Here is a 26,076-nt window from a genome sequence, read left to right on the forward strand (position 1 = left end):
AACATGCAGTAAAATATAAAACACGACAGCTCTCGCGTGTAAATATAGACTTTGCGGCTTCTAGACTGTTTGTGATATTTGATGATTTAATGTTATGAGTCACAAGTTAACCCCCCTGAGATTTGTTGACTGGTCTTATGAAGCCGTAAGGACTGAAATATAGAATTTGGTCTCACATAGTTCTTCACTGTCCTATGTAGGAAGAAGCACTGAGCTACAGATTGCTCCAGAGATTGCAAACTGAGTTTTTGCTTGTCATGTGATTCTCAAATTGCATGTGTAATAAAAATAACATGACATTGCACAGTTAAGACATTCCAACAGGTCCTCTGTCTCACCTCTGTGAGTGTTGCCAGAGCTGCTGTCAATGTCTGCCCCCAAGTGGATGTAGGAAACTCGTGCAACAGCCCCACCTGCAAATCCATCCATGCAATTTCATCGCAGATAATAGAAACAAGACTAGTGTTCCTCTTTTTCTCCAATCTGTCTGCTTTCTTTCTTTGTCTCTGTCTTTCGATAACAGATTTTTCCTCCTCCTGAGCCAAAAAATCCTGAGTCATTAGTTACATTTGTAGTGATGGAGTCTAAATGTGTTTAAGATTACCCTGAGAAAATTAACTGCTAGTGTCTGTTTCAATCTTTACAAGCTTTCACACTCACCACCTGCATACCCACAGCTGACTGAACCCAGTGTTTCACATGATGACACTCATCATCTGAGGAAGTACAGGAGGGTAGTCCCGCTTGTGAGGAGGAGTAAACATCACTTACTCATACTGTTTAATGGCACGCAATGATCAGATTGCAAGGGAGTGATAAAATGTCAAAAACAGGAGACTAAGAAGGTCTTATTCATACACTTTCAATCCACTGTTCTAAGGATTTAACCTTTTGTGATGATGTCACTGTCTAATCCTGAATTATCACTTCAGTTTGTCACTACGTGGGGGCGAGGAAACAGCTGTTAATCCCAGATGACTTCATCAGTGGAAGCAGCCTCCTTGACGTGTCATCAGTCAGTGCAGCGAAGCAGGCTTAGCGTGTCATCAGTCAGCGCCTGCATGCTGCTGTGGTTTAAACCTCACATGTTTTGTGGTCTTTTCCTCTGTGACGACGATTAGAAATGGTTTTGCACGGTTTCTAAACAGACAACGACGAGCCGGACTCTAAGACTTTAAGCCGTGTGTCTCCCACATCATACATATTGTGACAGCAGACCAGAGACCAAACCATTGCTGCCCACAGAAACATTTCAATGAGATCAGGTTGCTTCAGCAATGAATTCAACCAGAAATTGTACTAAATTACGTCTCCGAACAGTGGGGGGAAACGTGTTTGGTGAGCAAATACTGCGCCAAGAAAAACTGGAACAAAGGAAGGACGGATAAAACAAATAACTCTGGATTTAAGTCTGTCTTGGACTCTTAACTAAAGTCTACACAAAGACAGAGATGCTGAAGTATTTCAATGTCAGGCAGTCTTGTCTGTGGTATCACAAATGAGTTGCAGTCTAAAAAAAAAAAGATGTCACGAGTACCGCCCAAGCTAAATCATTTTATCAAATTTCATTTTTTATCCCCAAACTGTTAAAATTAAAGACTTTAAATAATTTAAGTCAGACTTGAAAATGTGTAAAATCTGTCTGAAAATGAAGACTATGCTGTGTTAAATTCTTGATGAAAAGTAGGCTTTTGTTTTTAGAATTTACTGACAGTAAAGTCCTTTTGTGCACACACACAGACATACACACAATACATTTCCATAAAAAAATTCCTTTCCCAGAGCCTCAGTATATCGCACTCTGCTAATCCCACACAATCCTGACCAAGCCTGAAATGGGAGTTTGTGTCACGGGTGGTTTAAAGGTTTTCTACTGTCAACAAAACACCGACAGGAGACAGAGAGAGAAAGTGGGAGAGAGGGGGACAGCTCTAATGAAAATACATAAAGAAAAGGATGAAAAAGGAGCCCACCCCTTTGAGCTGAAAGGCTGAAAATGGTGCGTTGTAACAGCTAAAAGTACACTCCCACCCTTGCTAATACAGTCCGTGTGTGTCAGTGCCTGAGCGCTTATGCCCAGATGTGTGTCCATGTGTGGCTGCGCATGGACGTGTGTGTGTGTTTATGTGCAGATTCGTGCTTGTGTGCGCTGTAGCTGCCTGCTGTGCCGCTCCCAAATTGAAACGTGAAAGAAATGTGTTGGAAGGTGATGACAAGAGTGAAGTGAACCAGTCGTTTCCTGAAGGCTCGGGCCAGATGTGCTGCACACAGAGCCTCAGAATTCTGCAGCACATTTCTGCTTAATAACCAGGATATTTAACCAGGGGAGGCGGGAAGATGGAGGGTGGCAGGAACCGCGGGGGGGTTTTGCGCATGTGTGCTTACCTGCATGCATAAATATATGTGTGCGCGTTATTTGTTTTTGCTTAGGAAATGTGTGAGCTTGTGTGTGTGTGCTTCTTAGGGGTGCATCAAACACACACACATACACGCAAAGTGTGGTTTATTGCTTTTATTGGAGTTTCTGAGGCTGCAGCACTGCAGAAAGTGAAGGAAGGAGAGAGAGGAGGAGCTAGACGAAAAAGAGCAAGAGAAGCTGACAGACTGATGGACACACCTCCAATCGCCACTCAGGACACACAGACACACACATACACACAAACACTGGGTCTATTCCATACTGTAGTCAGCTACTGACCACAATGCCCGCCACTTCCTCTGGGAGCAAGCCCTGGCGCCTAGAATAACAAAGAAAATATTCAGCTCCATACTGTCTGATGTCTTAATTTTTCCAACCCCTCTGTTCTCATATACGCATGATTCATGGATTATAACTTAGAAATACAATCAGATCCTTTTCCAGTGATCCTTCTGCCAGTTCAATAAAGCTTTTTCAGAAGTAACTGCAGGAGGAAATAAAGCAGGCGTGTTGCAGATTTCCTAAGGCCAGTATACTATGTGTTTTAACTGGGGAGACAGTAAATACACAGTGGGACATATTTATTATGGGATAAAACTGTACTGACCCTCATGGCTGTGCATAAATTATACAGCGTTAGGGCCAGGAAGCAATTAGTGTAGCATAGCATTATGCTAAGCATTATACAGCTGGAGAGGCTGTTTAATACTAAACAAACAGAAATGTGTGAAGAAAATAAAAATACACTTTCAGAACATGTTATGGGCTCTGTGGACAGCTGGGGGGGTGTTGGGTTATTTCACCTTTGGGATGTCACAGAACACAGACAAACACTAGTGGTGTCAAACATAAGGCCCAGGGCCAGAATTGGTTCGTCAAAGACTTTAGCAAATGGAGAGGAGGACACAGTTTTTAGACTTTAAACTATATTTTTAGTTTTACAGCTTCTCCTACTGATAAAGACCTCCTTCATAGCCATGCATGCTACTCCAAAGTAAATAAGTAATAGATATACATTTAAATAACAGAAAGTTCCTGCTTTTCACTATCTGCTAAAGATTTTTTGATTTTTACAGTGGATTCACAGTAAAAAAAAATTGATAATAAAATTACATTTTGTCAATAAACAATATAATTACATAATTGGTGGACAGCCTGCGCAATGAGCTAATGAGCTTTATTCCTTTCACAATTTAAGCCCAAAGCAGAATTTCTTTATTTTGTGGAAAAACCTGAGATGCACTGTTGAAATTGCACTTCTTTTTCTTATATTAAAATATCTCAATGATTAAATATGCAGTTAAACTTTTTTACACTGACAGACAGAGTTGTTTCACTGGTCCAGCCTCCTTAAGATCAAGCAGGCTGTTCAAGGCCCACATGGTAAAATGAGTTTGACATCCCTGCACTGGACGGAGAACCGAGTGTGTACTAGATCAACCGTATGAATGAAAGAATCATAGACGTATGATAAACTGATTCTTTTTTTTCTATGTTTAATGCCAACCTAGCTGTTTGCCGCAGTCTTGTTAAGCCAAACAGGCTTTATAGGCTAAATGTTGAAAGAGAAAAAAAAAATCCATATAGCCATCCATATACGCAACTCACTGCTGGACAGAGAGCCAAACCACACTGTACTTTGCAAAATGTTGAAATCTACTATAATGTCAAACATGGCTAATGCTATATCTGAGTGTCTCAATAATGAGTCCAAGTTAACACTGCAGAAAGTGATACTGGTGAAACTGGTTCACATCTGGGAGCTAACAATGAACCATGCCGGCCGTATTGTTGCTAATGACTAATTTTGACACCAGCTGACAGCCAGCTAACCCCAAACAGAGCCAAATCTGGCAGCCACGCACAGGCCTCACATTTGCCACACGTGGCAATGTGTGCCGGTTCTTTTAACAGGACGAATGAAACCGGGGTTACCCCGTGTCAGCAACTGTTGTCTTTAAATTTTCTAACCCACACTCCAGCGTGAATTGCTGCATTGTGTGCTCTGGAGAAGAGGTGCAGTTTGTTTGGGCAGGAGGAAGCAGCTATTTACACAAAAGGTGTTGGACCAGCACACGTTTAAGGGCTTTGGCTTGTGTGTGTGTGCGTGTGTGTGTGTCTAATGAGAGAGTGTTTAGCTGCGTAAGCCTGCGTATGTGAACATAATCGCCCATGATATACAACATTATGGACGGTTCTTAATAGCTGCGTTTTAAGGACAACCATTAATGCAGCTTGTAAAATATTCCCAACACCACGCCAAACACTCACTTCAGTTTCACCTCCCTCCCTCTCGCTCACACACACACACACACACACACACACACACACACACACACACACACACACACACACACACACACCCTAGCTCTCTCTCTCCGCCTTGCTCTGCCCCTCTTGCTTTCCCTCACCTCATTTGTGGGAAAATTTATTTAACTCGTTAAAAACAATTCTCTGAATATTCCCAGCTGAGTGATCAGGCTTCCGTTTTTGTTCTTTTTTTTCCATCCCTCAAACTTTTTTTTTCACCCTCTGTTTTCTCTGGCTTTGTTTTTTTCCTCTCTTCTCTTAAACTAACCTGTATAATGTTGTCAGGACTGCTCGAGAATGAAGTGCTAAGTGTTGCTTTTTATGGGGAGGAAACAGACTGGAACAGCGGGTGCGTGCTTTCTGATGCCTACTAGACACACACACACACACACACACACACACATATACACACATACATACATATATATATATATATATATGTATGTATGTACACAGTACATATATACTTTAAAATATACACATTTAACCCCTTCCCAACTGATTATGTAAAAGACCTGTTCACTGATAAGATTTTGATCCTTTAAGCTTTAAGCAGGTAGATCATTAGCGTTAGCATGTGCTGCACTTTTGTGTTTATGTGTGTTTGCAGGGTGAGTGGCTGACAGTGTCATTAAGGCACCTTTGGTGAAAATCTGTTCTCAATTGTTGTGGTGATTTCTGCTGTTTTAATTTGGACAGTAAAGGCGCTGCCAGGTCTACCCGCCATGATTCCGTGACCACTAAATATTAACTCCGTTCCCATGCTCCCCGAACTGCTACATGTGCAAACTTTCTTTTATGCCCTGTGTCCATAAAAAAAGCCCAGCTCACAATTTCTTTTCCAAAATCACGGTGTGTCACGAGTGACGAGTCTTTGTTTAAAGGGTGTGAATAATGTGCCGAAAATTACTCTGTGTTTTTCGGAGCATCGTAAACTAAAGCTCAGTACCTTAGTCATTCTCTGTGTCTGTGCTATGGCTTTTAAAAGTGCAAGTAAACTGTAACAAAAAAATTAAAAGGAGCGTGAAAAAAAACACACAATAGGGACAAAAAAAGATTAAAAAAACAACCAAAACACTACCACAACTTATATCCTTTTTTTAGCTTTTACTGACAATACAAAGGAAAAAGTTAATCAAAAGTTTAAAAGAGATAAGACACAGAAAAACCTAATGCAATATATTTATATATATATAATGACATAATGAGTTAAAAAGTACATTTGAAGACAAACTTAAGCAATAAGCCTGTTGCAGAGACTGTGGGCCTCAGAAGCAACTGTACAACCTCAGCTCTAAGTTTAGACTGAGGAACTGCTAGTAAAGATTTGCCACAGGATCTGTGTGGGTATGTGTGGAGCAAAAGCTGGGAAAAGCTAAAGCCAGACCCCGGAGAGCTTTAAGGATGATAAATATAACATTCATAACTTTACTATATTTTAAAATCAGCTGGAAGCTTGGACAAAAGATTTTGTGATGTCTCTGTTTTTAGTTTTAAAGAAAAATCATCGAAGATTCTTCTTATTATATTACATCTGATTATTTATAAGCACTGAATTAATCAAAGCAGTCACACTTTTCGATTAGTGCATTCTCTGTTGTTTTTTTCTGTGTCATCTGCACCCTGGTATTTTGTTAATTTGAGTCTTATGTTGGAACCGGCTCCATTCTGTATTCAATGAGCAAATTTCTCACTCCCTCTCAGTCGCTCCGGGCCCTCTGCTGTCCCAGCTGACAGCTGGCTACAAGCACCTCTGACTCTGCCTCAGAGGATGAGATAAGCTGCAACATGATTGGATGGAACTAAAACAGTTTCCGAAGAAAAACCATGTGGTTGCATCAGAAAAAGGGCCGCAATATAGTGAAGCAAATAGCAGAATGCAATTAGAGGAAATAGAGATTAGTTAAATCCATTTATGATTAAATTTACTAAAATTGCAGCAAGTTTATTGTCCTGCAATAAAATTGCACATAAATGTTTGCCAGTTTGGGATTAGGAGTGCATGATGTTTCGTTACTTTTGCATATCTTTTAATTTGATTTCCATCGTCTAAAAAGACCAAAAATACATCATGTTGGAATATCAAAGGGTGTAATATCAGTAACAGTGGTGTTGCTGGGACCAGTTTAAACATGGAGTGGACACAGAAATCCGATGGATTTGTTGGATTGCCCTGTGGTTCTTTGACCTCAACCAGCAGGATATGCGATTATTATTCCAGCTAAAATCTCAATTTGCATGTCTCTGATATCTTTGTTTTGACTTGTGTAGGAAAATGCACACGTGTCTGAGTCTGGGCGAACATGATGAGGAGGGGTGCTGGCTGTTAAAAAGAGCTAATAAAGTCTGTTCCCTTTCATTAGCATGTGGTAAAATGGCCTGGCGAAATTAGTTTGTGTGTGTGCGTGTTTAGGTGTAGGTCAGTTTAATGGTGTTTTTGTTAACTAGGTAATATTTCAGGTGCTGAGACAACATGCGCTGGAGTGTATGCGTGTGAGCGTGCGTTTCTTAAACACGTGTTATGTTGTTAACAGCACACCTCGTTGGCCAAACAAAATGAGGTCATTAAACTGGTGTACAACTGTGCTGCTTGTGTACTTACACTTAACAAAGGCAGGCTTATATTTGTCAATGTATGGATTGTATATGCATATGTTTGTGTGTGTGTGTGCGTGTGTAAATAAATACTGTTTTACGTTCATGCAGCTGCGTTAGCATGTAAGATGTTATCCTGGTAAGTCAGCAAAAGTAACCATGATTACAAAGTTAGCATGGAAAAGCCATTAACAAACAGACTGCTGTGGTCCACTTCGAAATCTTGAAGGGGCAGTACCAGTTATAGTCCTTTTGTCCTGCTATTGGCAATTGGCTCAATCACATATACAAATATAAATATTTGTATAAATATTTAAGTGTAATTTTACACCACAATACAAGCTGAAAAAAAGAGAAAATTCTATATTTTTATTTATTTATTTAAAGATATAAGGTGCAATGCGAACTAATGCACAAATAAAACACTCATAGCTGGCAAAAAACTATTTGCTATGTCAGAGGAACCGATACAACCTGTGACCCGTGAAAACATTCGTTTTGACAGGACTGGACTTTGTCTGGGCCATTGCAACATCTTAATTCTTTTCTTTTTAAGCCATTTTGTTGTAGATTTGATAATGTACTTATGATAACTGTCTTGTTGCAGGACCAAATGTTCACGAAGCTTTAACCGTCAGACAGATGGCCTCATGATTGACTCTGGAGTACTTCGGTATACAGAGAAGGTCATTGGCAGGTCCTGTGGCTGCAAAAAAAGCCCAAATGATCACCTCTCCAGTTGGCATTGGCTGATATCCTGTTTGGTTGTTACCAGATGTGTGGCTGTGCATCATAAGGATGTCCTCTTTGTGCTCATTTGTTCCAGAGGTTATGTGGTTTTTTCAGATGCAACTCTGCAAACTTAAACTGTGCTGCCATGTTCTTTTACAAGCCAAACTTGTTCCGTCTTTTTCTAACTGTACTGTCAAACATTTAACATGCTAACTCAGACCTGTGAAGATGTAGGTCTTGGGATTTTTGTAGTTTCTCTGAGCATTGCAGCATCGGGCCTTGGGTTGAATTTACTGGGCTGTCCACTCCTGGGGAGACTAATGGCAGTAAAATATACCTAAGTAACTGCACAGAGTCTGTGATTTGTCTAGTTATGCTAACTACAAAGAGCTAAGTAGCTAAATGTTTAAGGCCAATGGTGAAGGTGGAAGGGGAGTCATCGTGGATGAATAGTTATTCTTGTTAGATTTTTTCCAAGTCCATTTGAAGTCTGCTTGAAAGATGCATGCCAATTGCTGCATTGTGGTTTCATGTCCTCGTTGGCAAGACCAGACATTTTGTGCTTGTTCTCCCTCCGTCCTGTGTCCCCATCTCTCCCTCTTCTCTGTATGTGTGTGGACATGTATTCTTGTTCTTGTGCCAACGTCGGGACCTTGGCGGAGTTCAAGCCATGCACACCAGCAGCTAATCACACTCACCTGCAGCTGTCGATCTCATCTTTGGGACACTACTTAACAGAGTGGTTGCGCTACAACCCTGGCTCTCACTAAAGGTAACCTCTTGTGTTTTGTCTCAAGAAAGAACTAATTTCTGTCTCTTCTGTGTGCTCAGGAACTGGTGGACAGGACTGAAAAAAATCTCTCAAACCTTTGTAAATATTTAAGTGGAAGCGAATGGATGGATGGAATTATACTTTCTTCAATCCGAGCTATCTCCAGTAGTGCACGGGAAATTTCTTTCACATACCGGTTTCCCTTTGCAAAACTGCATCCCTTCCAGTCATACCTGTAGTTTCTCACAGCTAGAAACTACAGGTATGACTGAGAGTAGAAGAAAAATAAATCAAACACAGTTGCCTGTCGCATGTTTCAACCACTCTCCACCCTTTAAAGCACAGGTGTCGGACTCCAAGCCTCGAGGGCTGGTGTGCTGCAGGTTTTAGATGTGTCCTTGATCCAACACAGCTGATTTAAATGGCTGAATTAGCTCCTCAACATGTCTTGGGGTTCTCCAGAAGCCTGTTAATGAACTAATCATTTGATTCAGGTGTATTGGCCCAGGGTAATATCTAAAACCTGCAGGACACCGACCCTCGAGGCCTGGAGTTTGACACCCCTGCTTTAAAGTGACAAGAAGGTTAAAAGTATATGTTGCATCAACTCTTCTTTAACAAGTAACTTCAGTTCAGTCAACTAGGACATAGACCAAGCGAAGCATCTTCAGTGACTTAACATTATAAGGGGATACATTGCATTCTACCTACCAGTGTTTTTCTCCAGCCAAGTTACCCTAACAATAACGCTCACATTGGACAAAGCTACATCTCGGCTCCAATGCAAACAAATGTGGCCTGAGCTGGGCCAGACCAGAGTTTGCATCCCATCACAATAACCTCCAATGTTTGCTTTTTGTTTTGCTTTGTTTTAACTGTGACCACAATCTTTCCCTAACCTCTGTACACAGTAACACTGCAGCCCCTTTGCACAAATTTCACACAAAAAAAGAATTTTAAAAAGTTCCAGTGTTTTGCTGAATTGTCCAACATCCACATTCTTGACTGGTAGCAGTTTTTCCAAAAGAGACAAATGAGTGTTTTGGAGGCATTCCTCAGAATTAAGTTGTTGTTTTTTGTTTTTGCAGCTTACCCTTTCCTATTGTCACGTCTCTTTTAATACTTTTTTGTAATATTAGATATAGGTTTGGAAAAAGATAGAAAACCTAAATAAGAGAGAAGAGAAATGACATTCAGTGCTTACCAGATGCCAAGCGCTCACCTGCTAAGGCCATTTTAGCCCATGTGGTATGTCTCTTGATCCCTCAGACTTTGGCTGTGCCATTCTGAGAATTCTGATACTAAACTACTAAAGAAAATCTCAGACATTTGGATTTAAGGTGGCGAAAGTCTCAGAGGAGGATACCTCAACATGTTGCCAGGTCAAATTAGAATATGTGCTTCATTTTTCTAATGTAGCTTGCACATGAAAACGTATATAAAGGTTATTGTGTATCTAATCCTCGCCCATCTTCCACTGTAGTTTCCAGATGATTGAAAACTGTGATTTGCAGGAGGGATTTTTAAAAACACTGTAGGTTAGCTCCTCCTACTGTGCTGAAACAAAAGCACTCTTTTCAGATGTGTGCAGCATTCTTGTGTACGAAGTATAAAATCTACAATCACGAGGGAAACTTTTACCATCTGTTAACGAAGGCGGATGGAGCTCGCCTTTAAATTAGTGCAACTTTTATGTCTGCCTTTAATGAGTCATACACCATGTGTGCCAATGTCATATGTAAGCTTGGGTCTTTCCCGTGGTGCATGCCTTCCCTTCTTCCAGTGCTAATGTGCTAATCTGCTGTTTAGTCCAACCAGATGGATTTCTCCCCCCTACATTGGGGGGAGATGGTGGAGACAGAGGGGAGGAAGGAGGGTGCAGAGGAAGTTACCTGCAGAGATCTCCACTCATTAAAAATCCCTCCGCCTAAATTACATACCCCACATCTGAGCCCCTACCTTGCTTCCAGTCCTTTTCCCAGGATCACCAAGAAAAGAAAACAGTTACTAGGCAATGACAGCTGTAGGCACCCAAACTCTCCTTCTCTATCTGCCCTCCACATTCTTTTCCTTCACAGCTCAACTTCCTCACAATTATTCGTTTACATCCATCTAGAGCTAATGTCTGACAGCTAGCCCGAATAGAGTCGTCATACTTTGGCATCCACATCACAGGCCTGTTGGCATATGCACTGACTTCACATAAAACTAACACATTCCTCGCTGTTGATGAAAATAAAATAAGAGCTGGAGATGAAAGTTAGCAAGATCTGAGCGTTAGATTGATTTACGTTTAGAAACATAGTATGTAAAAGAAAGAAATGGAAAACACGCATGGAGGCCAATCAGGGAGACCACACATGCTCTATTTATCACATGCATGCATGCACATGCTAACAGCTCTATTTCCTATGCCCTCTGAATGTCTATCAAGTTCAGACCATCATGCATGAGTGCATTCAACAAGAACGGGGAGGTGTAGGGGCATGGGCATGATGAGAGATGATGGAGGGATAGGTGGAGGAGGGGTTAAAATCTTCCTGGTGGGGACAAATAAATGAAGTTTAAAACCCGATTAAAATTCTTGCGCTTTATTGTTCTCCTTTTAAGTGGTCTGTTGACAAAAGTCAAGTAAAAAAAAGAGAAGAGGCATAAGACGAGAGCAGCCCAACTCTGTGAGTCAGAGCTGATACCGACGAGACAGTTTAACAACGGAAAAAGGGAAGTCCGCAACGCTGCATATTATGAGAGAAAGGGACAGTGAGAGATGTGAAGTTGCTGAAAACCTTCATATCAAACGTTGAACTCGTTGAACATGTGACCAGAGTGTCTCTCTCTCTCTCTCTCACACACACACACACACACACACACACACACACACACACACACACACACACACACACACACATATACAGGGGCTTCATCTTTCATCGCAAGACAATGATCTCTTTTCCTGGACTGTCTACACACTCACACACTCAAAACCAAAACCGCAGGACTAAAAATGGGTCCTTGTCATAGTCTATTAGGAGTAAATTTGCTGTGTCCACAGAGTTGTTTCTCTCTTTCCCATTTCAGCCCCTTTCTCTGTGTTTTGATTGCTCACTGGATTTGGTCCTCTCACCACCTCATCGTATTTAGAAGGATTTAGCTGCCACCATCAGCCACACAGCGTTCTGATCGACAGATAACATCAGCCGATGGTTTCCAAACGAGCAAGTGAGTGCACCCCGATCCATTTTCCTCCTGTTTGTCTTTAGAGGTGCATTTATTGGTTTTCATTCCAACGTGTCGTCTTCTCTTTCCTTTGCTTTCTGCTGCTCTCTCTAAGGCTCGGAGCCTACACAAGAAGCTAAAACTGAGCAAAAAGTCACAATAACACCAGCTACAGAGCAGAGTCCTGAGTAAGTTTTCAAAAGAAAAAAGAAAAAGAGAAATAAAGCTATACTCAATCACTTGTAGAGTGTTCTGAGTTTTCCTTGGATCCTTCAGATAACAGTTGCACGTGTACTAAATGTTATTTCAGCAATTTAGTTTTCAATATTTTCCAGTTTTAGTGACGTGTATAAGTCAACCTCCAGGGCTGAAAAATAAAGCCAACACTTTGTCACTTTAGGCTACTACTAGACTACTATGTTGAAAATGCCCAAATTTACTTCAACCTGGCAGAAATAATGGATTTGAGCTCTGCAGAGAATTCCCACTTTCATTATGGGCTGTTTGGGGGAATCTTTTTTAAACTCATCTGATTTAATGCTGTCAATTAAGGCATTTTCAGGGGCGTGGGCTGCTCTGATTCTGACAGCTGGATCCCAAAACAAGTGGTTTACCTGCTAGATTTCTGTTAAGGCTTCATCTCTTGCCTCTGGTTGTGGACTTTTTAATACTATAATCTAGGATTTGTTGCGTGCAGCGTGCTCCTGTTTTAGTCATTTAAGCTCTGCTGTTTCGCTGCTTGCTAAAGTTAGCTGATAACTTAGAATTTGGCTATCTTGTCCAAAACAAGATGGCGACAGGCCATAATAGTAAATCCACAGCTTCAGCAGGGATTCACAAAGAAAACTTCACCATGCTATATTTACTGTCATAGGACATTTACCCACAAGCTGTCCTTTGGTGTCTGGGGATGGTATTAGTGATGTGTCACTCCTGACTCCTGACAGTGTTACTGTTTGAAGTGCCATAATTGAACCCAAACCACAATCTCTTCCTGAACTTAACCAAGTAGTTTTTAGTGCCTAAACCTAAACAGCCAGTGAAAAAAGCAAATTAAAGAGTGGATGAAAAAGTGCAAAACACAAAGGTCTCAACAGGACACAAACCACAGTCCTGGCTGACAAACCTGCGACTTATGCCACCACCGCCACCCCCTGTAACATCATAATGCTGGCCGTAGATTACGGGACCATTATGTCTTGGCACTCAATATAGCCAAGCATCAAGGCAACAATGCCAAATGAGAACTTGTGTGTAACAAGGCGACACAGCTGACAAAACAGCACTGTGTAACGATCTGAAGGAATTGGTCACAAGCAAATCTGCAGATTTAATATTGTTATTGGATCTTTTTGGTTTACTTTGCATTGCAGCATTTTTTATGTCATATCCGGCTATTTTTAAGTAACCGTTTCACATCTGGAGAAATACGTTTCTTTGTTTTCTTGCTGAATCACATGAGAATATCCTGCCACTATCAATATGAAACTACTGGAGTAGAAAACAGCAGCCCTGGCCCTCACTTCAAAGGTTACAAAACAATCTGCCTGCTAGTAATCTTGTACTAAGGAGTGTTTACTCCTAAGTGTCATGTAAAGCTAAGCTAACATCGCTTACAGGTAACAGAAACTTTGTACACCAAAGCAGACTGCTACATTATCATCGCTGACATGTGACAAACGCATTGTGGGTTTTTCTCTGAAGCAGTGTGTGAGGAGAGCATAGGGCATGCACACTCCTGCACTAAGGTCAGAGCGAGTTGGTCTTTACATTTCAAAGTAAGGAAAAAATTACTTAAATGTGCTACATAAACGTATGCGTTTGACTTTGTAAATCGTTGCAGTGGTGCATATTATTTTTCTCTCATTGTTAACTGTTACCAAATAACAATCTCTACTCTTCCAGTATATTTAGCACGAAGTGCAGCTATTCAGACAAAGCTGAAAACACTGTTATTCTCACTCATCACCATCTCATACAACAGTTGAGTTGCCGAGCAACTCACAGGGGAAAACATCCCGACTGGTCTCCGTTGCTAAGTTTTAAGTCGACTGCTTCATAAAGTTAAGGTTTCCAAACATTTTCAAATCAGGCCCACATTTTAAAAATGTGTTTCGTGCCTGCTTGGCCAAGGCTGATGAAATCACATTAAAACTCAGCACTAAAGAAGCATGACCCATTTAAGGCTGTAAACTACAGTTAAGAGTCCAAGCTGTAAATCACAGGTCGGACCGTGGCCCCAGCTTCAAAAGAGAAGTCAATGTGATGTGCTACGTTGACAGAAAAAAAGCCCAGACCAGCCCTCAGTCTGTCTATTTGTGCGTTGGTCTCTTCAAACTAGCTTTGGGTGCAAAGGATTGTGGGTAGCCGCTGACAGCATGGCCACTCCTGTCCTGCAGAATATTCATTTTCAGTTCAATTAAATTCATTTTTATTTATATGGTGCCAAATCACAATAACAGTCGCCTCAAGGCGCTTTACATTGTAAGGACCCCGCTCTGAGCAAGCAGTTGGCGACGGTGGGAAAGAAAAACTCCCTTTTAACAGGAAGAAACCTCCAGCAGAACCAGGCTGCCATGACCAGTTGGGGGTGAGAGGAGGAAGAAAGGATAAAAAAGTATTTATATTGAAAAACAATAAAACTGCAGAGAAGAGCACAAAGATAAATAGGTGAAACTGAACACTGGCGAAAAAGATGGGAAAATGTAGTGTAATACAGACATGGGCGTAGAAGGGGATATAAATGAAAAGGCAGGGGGAAGACAATATAAAGAGCAGGGATAAAATATCATTATGTTGTTAAAGGCTGTGCTTGCCAGTAATAAGATGCCCAGATACTCCGAGGCTCCAACGTTCGTGTTGTACTTTGTCTCATGACTGTAAACACTCATTCATCAATGTGCAGCCCAAGAGACTGCCTGTCATAATTACCTGCCCCACTCGGAGCCCATTATGAAAGGGAAACAAACTGTCACATACACCAGTAACTGTTCCTATGGCCTCTAGTAATGCAGGGTGTTTTTAATAAACCTATAAATGCTGTTTACATAGCCAAGTTAGAAGACATGGACAGTGATACTCCCTGACAGTAATGCCTGCTGTTCGTCCGTCTAACCAAAACACTTTTTCTTGGCTCACTGATGGAAGGAACTTTCTGAATCTGAGCCTTCATAGTACCACACGGTCAGGACGGATTTAGGCTAGGAATCTGTGATGTAGATTCTTTTTGAGCTGCAGCTTTGGGATTCTTTGGTAGAAGATGTGCGTATGCATGAGTGTTTGTACTTGTCACACAGGCGCTGCTGGCCTCTCCATCAAATATACAAGCAAAATAGATTCGGTCTCTTCGCAGGTCTTAAGATCTCTCCATCATGAATTACCTTGTGAATATAGCATTATTTAGTTTAATGTACAATGCATTTCATAGATACTAGAAATTTAGTTACAAAATTAAATGTCAGTCTTACTCTTTTTCATATCTGTAGACAGATATGTAGATTAATACTAAAAAGATGAGAACAATTGTCAAATTTTTGAAATTTGTTTATTTACATTAGGAGATCTACCCACTCACAGAGTATCTTGCAGTATCGTTCCTGCTTTGAAACAGAAAATTCTGAGAGTGGAGATTTCCAGTATTAGAAATTTGGTACCTTGTATGTATGAAGTATACACTCACCTTTACTGGGCAGACCTTTTCAGCTGCTCACTCGTGCTATTATCAAATGTATTTTGGCATGCAGACATGGTTAAGATGACCTGCTGAAGTCCAAAATAAGCATCAGAATGGAGAAGAATGGTTGTTGGTGCCAGATGGACACCAACTGCTGACCTACTGATATTTTCTTGAGTTTATTTTCAGTGAGCGGCAGTTCTCGCCTTGCTGATGCCAGAGTACAGAGGAGAATAACCAGGCTACTTCAAGCTGTTAGGAAGGCAGCAGTAACTCAATCAATCATGACAATCAACATATACAGAAGAGCATCTCAAAATGTACAAGAAGATGAACACCGGGTGCCTCTCCTGTCGGCTAAGAACAGGAAACCGAGGCTACAATTCACACGGGCTCACGAAAAATGGACAACAAAAGATTGAAAAGATGTTGCCTGGTCTGATGAGTCTCAATAGTGGAGTCAGAATTTGGTGCTAACCACATTAAAGCATGGATTCATCCTGTCTTCTGTCAATGATTCAGGCTGCCGGTGGTGTGACTGTGTGGGGAATATTTTCTTGGCAATTTGGAGCCCTTAGTTTCAGTTGAGCACAGTTTAAACACCACAGCTTAACCGAGTATCGTTGCTGGCCATGCCTATTCCTTTATGATCACAGTGTACTCAAACTTTTATGGTTACTTCTACCAGGATAATGCACCATGTCAAAAACCTCAAATCATCTTGAACCTGACAACCAATGGCCCTCAAATGGCCTCCACAGTCACTGAATCTCAATCCAACGGACCACCTTTGGCATTTAGTGGAAACGGGAAATGTGCATTACAGATATGCAGCTGACAAATCTCAACTTTGTTGTTATTTATCACTGCAAGAAAGAAAAGTTCAGATTTTATTCACCCCACATGGAGGTTAAAGGCCAATATCAAGTACAGGGTACAGGTAAGTGAACACTCTCACTTAACTACCCAGGTTTGCCAGATCACAAAAATAACCCGTCCAATAATCCATTATCTCATCTCTGTCAAATTAAACAACACACAAACAAACATCATGGTAGCATGATGTCAGCAGGTGTGGTCAGTGCCATCCAGCTGCATCCTACTTGGCGGGGCATGAGCAACATCCTCACTGCCTCATTAACAAATCATAAAATCCTCACATGGGCATGTGTGGCTTATGTGTTTGTGTTTGTTGTGTAAGAGTGTGGGTGCGAGACAATGTTCAGAGGGTTAGTTCATGAGAAAGATGAAAGACGAAGCTCAAACTGAGTCAAAACGCCGAGCTTTCTGGGGTAATTAAAGGGCTTCGGGCTGTTGGAGTCTCAGATGGTGTGTGAGAAGAATCATATCCACCACTCACAACCTTCTGTGCTATATAAATGATAAATGGGTCACAGATTCACAGATGGACTACTAAACAGCTGACTGATAAAGCAGTGGATTGAGTAATGACGAAGGGCCGAATGGATAAACGCCAAAACAAAGCTCAGTCCTATTCACTGCTCTGTTTCATAAAACTATACAAGTAGGAATGTAATAACAATATTCCAGTCTATAAACATCAGTCCAAACCATATTCCTTGTAAATTCTTCAGCTTTAATATCATTTTTCTGTCGGTATATGTGAGCCATTTATTTGCCGCCTTCCCCGTCCACAGTCTGTTAGAAGCAGTCAACATCTTTGGAGTTTATTTGGAGCCACAACAACACGTGGCAGTTTTGTAGGGATGAAAAATATCCCCCAGCACTTAATATATGTTGCAACCCTATAGATGTGAATTCAGAAACTTTATGTGACACACACACACTCTTACGTGTGTGTGTTTGCACGACTAGGCTATAATATGTTTGGTGGGAGCAGGATGCCAGGCAGTGCCCTTTAAAGGCTCTAATGTGGCGGTGGTTTCATGGTGGTTGGCACAGATCAGCAGGAAGAGGGCAAAGAGAGGGGTATTTAAAAAAAAGAGGTAGAGAGGGGAGAAGAGGGATCAGGGAGGAGGAGCGCGCTAAAGAAAAAGAGCTATAGTTACACAGGCACACCGCAGGCATCAAACAGTTGTGAATATATGAATTCCCACTCTTCCTCCGCGTCCTCGCTGCATCCCTCTATTTTCTCCATCCATCCCTCACTCTGGGTCAGCGGCCCATTCACAGTGCGGTCCTGGGGTGATCAGAGTGGACCCTGCCCTCTCGCGCTCTGCTTTCATTCTCTCTCCATCTTTCATCCCGTCTTTTCTTTTTGCAGCGGGGTGGGTGTGGGGGGGGGCAAACAAAACAGTCATACTTCCCCTAAACTCATCTTTTATTAATCAGACCTCAGCAGTGTGTCAGGGGGAAGAGTGACGCACATGGGTTTGTGAGTTTAAAACGTGCTCCGTGAACACACACTCAAAAACACACACACACACACACACACACACACACACACACACACACACACACACACACACAAGAAAGCCCAAGAACATGCAACTGACCACTGACAAATGCCTCGGGGTGTTTCATATTTCCTCTGCTGCAAAACAGACCATCACAAAAAAACACCAGAGCTCTTTTTGTGTCTGAGTATGTGTCAAAGAGAGAGACGGAGAGAGAAGGAAAAAGAAATTAGTGAGACAGATGACTTGAAAGCGCCGCACGACCACCTCCCTTCTGTCATTCATAAAGCCTCCCTCACTCTCTTCCTTTTTTTCGATCTCCCTTAAACACAACGCGCGCACACAAGCACACACACACACACACACACAAGCTCACGGGCAGAGCGGAGCGGATATTCTGGGTGGTGTTATTCCAGGTGTGGAGTCGTTGAGGTCTCCATGCTGTGACCCTGTTATCCTGGGAAGAGGGAGCGTATTAGACGCATGCAGGGAGAGGAAGAGACTCTATATCAAAAACACATTTCTACCCGAGGCTGTATCACTGCAGACACACGGCTACGAACCCAGCACACACTGTATATAAAGGCATACGTTTTTATGTACTCGTGCGTGAATGTGAAAGCTTTGCACGCCAAAATCTACTGTCGGATATTATTGGTCACTATCAGTAAAAGGTCCCGCGGTACATCGAGTGACAGGTATTGTCACAAATTAAGGCCCTCTATTTATCAACGAGCCAAATAAATGAATAAACGAAGGACTTTAACTTGTGACATTTGATAAAGTCTGTATATTTTAAAAATGCTCTTCAGTTCAGCTTGTAGTGGAGAGCTACATCTTCTGAGAAGTGTTTAAAAGGAAAATATTAATGATAAAATATCTGCCCCTCTTTTTACAATTCAGTCCAGTTTTTATTGTTTTTCCTTTATCGTGCATTTTCTGGGATGCAAACAAGGATAAAGTTGATACTATTTTTGTTTGCAATCACTTTTCACTCTTTGCAATATGGGCAGTGTATACACACAGCCTCAACTAATCGAAACTCACTCTGCGCCTGGAAAAAAACAGAAAACAGATCTTTCTTACACCAAACAAAAGTAAGCAGCAAGTGAATGAAACTTAAAACTGGTAACAGACAAAACTCAAGTTTTTGTCTCCCAAAAAAGCCGACAACAGAATCAAACAACTGGAGGACTTGTGAGGGTTATAACTGGATTTAAAGGACATAATTGAGCCTGGCACTGCCTGTTATGTCTTTAGTAAGCCTATCACAGAACCAGAAAGTGGAGCACTAGAGCCTTATCGTCCCTCCTATACCATCAAGAGCTGCCTCAAAGCACTGTTGAGTACAGCTCTAAGAAGTTTGATCAATTTGGGCTCAGAGATTACAAAATGTATTAACCTGCAGCTGACAACTAAGAAATTGCCTATGTTGTTCCACACTGAGGAAAAATGGATGTCAGAGACGGGGGGGGGGTTATTAAACTGGTGTGGATAAAAGTTCCTTAAACCTTTTGATGTGTTGAATTTACTTTAGAAATTGTTCTTTCTCTCTCCAGCTAAAATTGTGTAATTCGAAGCCTCAGAAACGCTTAAAAATAGTAAGCACCAGGCAGCAGGAGAAAAACACCGAAAACACTGAAACGCTTATTTATAACAAGGTAATAAAATCCCGTATATACATATATATGCTTTCTGTGCACTATAATGGAGACATTCCTTAAATACAGTAATAAAACAGCATTCCTTACATTTGCGCTAAATGCTAGTTAGTGCTGGCCTGAGCGCCGAGCGCAGGCGGGGACGAGAGGCAGGCTTAACGGACGCCTTCGCCGCCAATCCTCAATTTTAACGACTTTGCTCTTTGATTAAAAAAAATGCTTAAATGGTTCCAGTTGAGCCAGAGAAAGAGAAAAGAAATAAAACTCCAACTTCTAAGAGATGAAAATAACCGTTGTTCTCCAGTTTTAAGAGGCACGTGTGCTGGGTTTGGCCTGAGACGCTAGTTACGAGCTGCAGATGTTTGTATGGTTTTTTATGATTGTTGTTATTTTCAAATTGCGGTGTTTCTATGATGAGCTTTGCATTCGTTAGCAGAGTGTGTGCGTTTGCGTGCGTGAGTGAGAAAGGAACTTCCAAAAAAGAAAAACGACCCGAGTATTTTGAGTTTAATTAACCATAGTTCTAATCTGTGTGCTTTTTAGCAGCTTATTATGCAGACTGATCGCAGGAAGCTGTAGTGGTGATTACACACGATGATAGACTATCTATATATGCACACACACTCACACACACACACACACACACACACACACACACACACACACACACACACACATAAAGTTATATATTTCAAAATTATGTAGCAGGAAACAAGGAGGGTAATCAAACCACTACATACACAATCCTTCCTTCTTATGATCTCATGCACACCCATGCAAACACACACACGCACGCTCAGATGTTCACGTGCTTTCACGGGTTACAAGAGGAAAAAAAGTTTTCACCTCTTCTTCGCTGGATGAAGAAAAACCATAAAAACAGCACCTGCTCGCTCGTTCTCTCTCTCCATCCCAACTGCTCCTCCCGCCCTCCCCCTCCTCCATCTGTCTGTCTGTCTTTGAAGGGAGGAAAAAAAAGAAGGCAGTGAGGTAATGAGACGAGCTGTTTGGCCGCTTTCTAACGGCATTAAAAACATTACATTTGCATCTTAAAATTGATTGGACAGGTAAGGGTTTGGCGTCTTCCTCGAGGCCACAAGATGGGGTCAATAAAACCTGCCAAGTTCAAATATCGTCAAGCGGTAGGGCACCCTGCCACCAATCACTGCACATGTGAAGGCTACGAGGTGAGGAAACACGCAGATCACTGGTGCATCGCTGTGGAATTGGACCAGATTGTTTTTTGGATACGAGAGATGCTTGTTTAACAGTGTGTTCAGTGCCAGAAAATGAACTGTTTACTTCCGCAAATTATGAGTATGCTTTGTAATTAACAGACCTTAGATCAGCCCGAGAAACACGTATGACTGCGTCTCCTGCTGACTTGGATAAATATGACTGGAGCCAATCCTGCGGAGCTGCTGACCTCTGTTGACCTCCCTTGAGCTCAGAGACAATTACTTACAGCACCGCTACATAAAGCGTTCAACAGACAATCAGGAAGGACCGTTTTCATTGTTAAACTCCTTCGTTTAGCTTTCTAAGTTTAAAGTATAAACCCAAGATGCAAAAGGCTAACATCCCTAAAGTTAAAAAAGTCCTTTAGCACCCCGTCTAATCTTGAGAAGTAATGGCACATCAAATGTGCTCTCACTGGATAAATCACTCACTGAAGCTCTTTTATAAAGCGGTGATCCCTGGTATGACGTTCCTCCAACAATCCAACAAACTCTGCTGATAATAAGATCAAAATATCTCTCTTATCTGTGTCTCTGAAATGTATGTTCACAATGTGGTTTAAAAGTCACAACACCATCAAAAACATATTGTTTGTGTAACGGAATCATAATCGCACCTACAGAATAGTTTTAAGGCTGTTCCTCTGCCCGTTCCAGCCTATCAGGAGGCTGCAATCTTCTGTTCTCGATCCATTGAGACACAGTATTTACCATCAACAGCTAGAAATGATGACAAAAGCTAGCAATGAGTCGTGCATGTAATCCCTCTAAAGAAGGTCAAACCAGGTCAGCAAACCACCTGTGAGTGTCAGCTTATGTCTAAAAAATATGCATTAAGAGGTTCAAACAGTTAGATGTCCTTCAGGATTTGATATAAATTACTTTAAATTTGTTCATCATGGACAGACTTCAGACTAGTTGCAATTTTAGTTACAATTTTTATCGTTGTTCCAGTTTTGCTTCCTCTCACCTCCCTACTCTAAACACTCCTTTTTTTCTTAACTACAGTAGTAAATTCTTATATTGAACCCTCTTCTTTCGTTTTATCTGTAGACAGTGAGATAATTATACTAAATAAGTTTCAGTTTGATAGCATGAAAGCAATAATGTGATGTGTGTAGCAGCAGCCTAGTAAGCTGAGCAAAGCATTTTTTTTTATCTCTGAATAAGAAATGACTCCCGCTGCTTCGGGCTGTAACTCAGAGGTGCACAGAGCCATCTGTCTCTCTCTCTTTCAGTCTTTGTGTGTCTGTTGCGCTTGTGCAAATGAGACAAGCTATTGCAGCCAGAGCAGGAGTTCAACTAGAATAGCATCCGAGGCGCACAGAGGCCTGAATAAACGGCGTCGAGACCAGAACCGGCTCGTAAAAAGAAAATCAATAAATGTCATAGATCCGTCAACTTCTATCAAGTGTGTCAGTAAATACCACATTTTGAATGGAAGGTTAACTTTATGAAAGAACGCGGGGGTCACTTCACTTGGATGACGAGTGATTCTGGGCCAGCATAAGCAGGATACGCTCGGAGGGGCCCCGGTCGTTTACTTTGCAGTGTTGCTTCAACTGCAGATAGGCACGGAGTTCAAGTCGTGGCTTTTCTTAGTGGAGGCATGCAGAGGATCCAGCAGTTCTCGGACTAGGGTCTGCCTCCCCAGGACATGCCGGATGTGTAGCAGGGACCCTCGATTTTGGAGGGAAGCAGATGGCTGAAGATGAATGTTGCACTTCTCCCCGTACAACGACATCCACACTGCATCTGTGTGATGTCTGTTTTTTTCCTCAGATCAGCTGCAGCACTAAAACCATGTCCTCTGGAAAGATCAGTGTGACACGTTACAAAACTGTGGAAAGCTATCACTCCCGAAGCCTATAAAATGCACTGCGTTACCGCTGCCTTGTATGTAGGTCTCTCCCCACACGCACACAGAAAGAAACTCACACACCTTCCCTGCTCTCATGCCACTTCCGCCATAAAATGCCTGGCAGTGTTCCACGTGCCCATTAGCAGGCGCTAAATAACTGTTAACAATGTATTACCCAGACTCCCCTGTTCAGGCACTTCTACCCTTCCACGGGTCCCTTCAAAGCTCACAGGTAATTATGTCAAAGGTTTTTAATAAACAGCTGAGGCTACTTGGTGCAGCGGGTTACGCCCACCTTCAAAGTGGCAAAATCTGTCCTTTAGATAAAGTTACAAATGCGCAGGGCTCTGATTGGCTGAAGTCTTCTCAAAGTCGTTAAAAGCCACCAGGTAACCCCGCACCTGCATGTGACCGGGTAATTAAGGATAATGCTTTGAACTTGACTAAAGGATATAGTCAATCACAACTGGACTGAATATTATTATTATTTTTGTTTATTTCCCAAATTAATTACCTTCGTTCAATATCTCACAAACTGGAGACTAAAGGGAAGGATGATAAATCAAAGCAACAGCTTGAGCCTATTATAGCGGCACCGACAGCGTTTCATGTATGAAGGCGAAGCCTGCCGCGAGCAACCTGTGATTTATATTGAAATTTTATTGATTTATTTATTTTATTTTTTTAAAAAAAAGCTACATTAGAAAATGGCCACACGTTAATATTTGCTGATGCTTAAAACTTACATTCGGTTTTTACTTTATTTATTTTATTGTATTTCATTTTGAACAGGTTATCCTATCAGCCTCGGGTGATGAAAAACTGAAACAAATAACAAAACTAGCAGGGCAAGCTGCCAAACTTAGTTAAAACAGCGTAAATAATACATTATTTATTTATTTATTTATTTTTTAATCTTGTAGCCTGACTTGTATACAAAACGCAGTAATGTTAAAGGACGTGTGGAGCTGCCGGATAGAAGGGGGAAAATAAAAATGAACAAATACATAAAATACATTTTTTTAAAACCCCGTCGAATAAAAACAAAAAGGTCACTAAAATGTGCAGAAAAATTTCTTTGCGAAGATATTATTATGAAGAATATCACACCAGCATCAGATAATATAAAAAATAATTTCGTAAATAAATAAATATCACATGACTTACCGACGTTTTTGTATTCCTAAATACACTGTTGCGACGAAACATAATAAAGTTACGATAATGTGATAATAATAGTTACAGTGCTCTGGAAGCAACGACATGCACGCAATGACTGTTTCAAAAATCACCAATACCAATCGAAATATTATTATTATTATTATTATTAAATATTATGTATTTCATGAAAATGATGGGAAAATAATGTACACTCTGTTAACAATCAGCCAGCCAATACAGTAATGTTAGTTTCTTCTGAAAAAAAACTAAACATTTAACTTACAAATAAAATCTAAAATGCATTAATAAAAAAAAATTCAAAATTCAATTCATACAGAACCTTTGTTCACGAGTGAAGATAAATAAACTTAAACCAGTTTAAATTACTACTTAAACAATGTTGAGATTACAGTTGTGAACACATTCCTGTTAAACTGGAAAAAAGGGAAAAATCCGTTTTGTGCTGTTACTAAATTCTGCCCCTTTTTCGTTTTTTCCCTGTCTTTTTTTTTTTTCTTAAGTACATCTGTTTACATGCATTTTTATTGGTTCCAAGGCTGGTAAGGGAGCAAAAATATTCCTTTTGAAGTTTTTTTTTTGACAGTGTCAGGTTAAGTCGGGAGGCCTGGCATCGACTACAATCTAAATTTTGTTTTAAACAAATGTTAACCTCTGTAAATGTGACGGAATTATAAATAACCTACCACATTTAAATTTAAAAAAAGAAAACGCCAAGAGGAAGTGAAAGAGGCAGATTTTGATCTGATAACCCAAAAGTATATAGGCAAGGGACTTCTCCTGATGTCCAGATATTAACATTAAATTTACGCCAACAAACGGCGGATACGTGACCAACAAGCCAGCAGAGGCCCGATGTTCACGCTGATTTTGGCGAAGGAGCCGGGGAGGTAAGCGGGAGGCTTAAATACTGTTGTGAATAATGGCATTTTGTACTTTCTAACTCCGACAACGGCTTAATAAACACACTAACAAATGAGCAGGTTCATTAGGCCTTCGGTTTGGCCCATTTTATGCAAACTGCAGCACGCGCGGTGCATATTACACTTGGAATAAATGGCGTGTTTAGGTCTTAAAAAGAGCATCAAGAACTAAAGAAACCCGTACACACACACACACACACACACACACTCGTAGGCTCAGTGCTTTGTTTATTTATAGCCAGCGTCTCCCCTCCATATCTCACCGCCACACCAACGCGCATTCCCGGCGTGACCGCGCTCGTTAACACGGCCTTGAAAGTGCGCACGATTATTTCCACACGTGCAGTAAGAGCAAGTCAAACTCATCCATGTATTTTATCCAGCTGGTTGCATTCACTCATTTCCCCTTGTATTTCAAGCATATTCCCAAATATTTCATTTAGCTATGTTAGACTCGGGTTCAGTTTGAGACGGAAATATTACCTCGTGATTTACTTTTTTCATAAGAAAATAGCAAAAACGCCTATCAGATCATGATCATTATAATGGCATCATCATATCTGATATTACGTTATCGACTAAGAGACTAATACTTTTTGCATTAGCCTTTAAATAGTCTATAGATTCAGGGTTATGTGTACAGCTATCATGCGGTTGTTTTTAGTGCAGCAATTGCCTAGTTTCTGTTTTTACAGTTGCATATTTGAGTTGTTGTAGAAAAAGAAAAAAACAAAATTTAACTAAAGTTAATGGCACTGTTGCCATGACATTTATGCCAAAATACACGTGAAATGGTACACAACAAAGCTCTTGTGTATTCTAAACATTCGCTGCTCGGTGAGGCTCGTTCAATAGACATAGTTGGGATTTTTCAAAGACTTGTTAAAGACACAAAAATAGTATTTTACACAACAAAATTTAATTCCATACTCGTATTATGATCATCACATGCATATTTTGAGGTAAATAATCAGTATAAGATTCAGTCTGTATGGTAGTTCTGTCAGGACTTTTTTATTGGGGGTGGGGGGTTCAGTCGTGCAGGAGCTACTAATGGCCAGATATGCAAAGCATGTTGGGCCGGTGTGTCAAAATGCGCGCAATGCCCCGGAGAGACGC

General features: G+C 41.0%; 1 long non-coding RNA gene across 2 annotated transcripts; it reads right to left on the minus strand.

Moving 5' to 3' along the window:
- Positions 1-21,892: 21,892 nt before the first annotated feature.
- Positions 21,893-23,078, minus strand: LOC106097908 (uncharacterized). Of its 2 annotated transcripts, none has more exons than XR_001223960.3 (2): positions 22,937-23,078; positions 21,893-22,804 (listed from the first exon to the last, which is right to left on the minus strand). It is a non-coding gene; the product is annotated as an uncharacterized LOC106097908 (long non-coding RNA). The 2 variants fall into 2 exon arrangements; XR_003214330.1 differs by having other exon boundaries at positions 22,882-23,078.
- Positions 23,079-26,076: the final 2,998 nt, after the last annotated feature.

Source organism: Oreochromis niloticus, linkage group LG15 (assembly GCF_001858045.2).
Source record: "Oreochromis niloticus isolate F11D_XX linkage group LG15, O_niloticus_UMD_NMBU, whole genome shotgun sequence".
Classification (NCBI taxonomy): Eukaryota; Metazoa; Chordata; class Actinopteri; order Cichliformes; family Cichlidae; genus Oreochromis; species Oreochromis niloticus.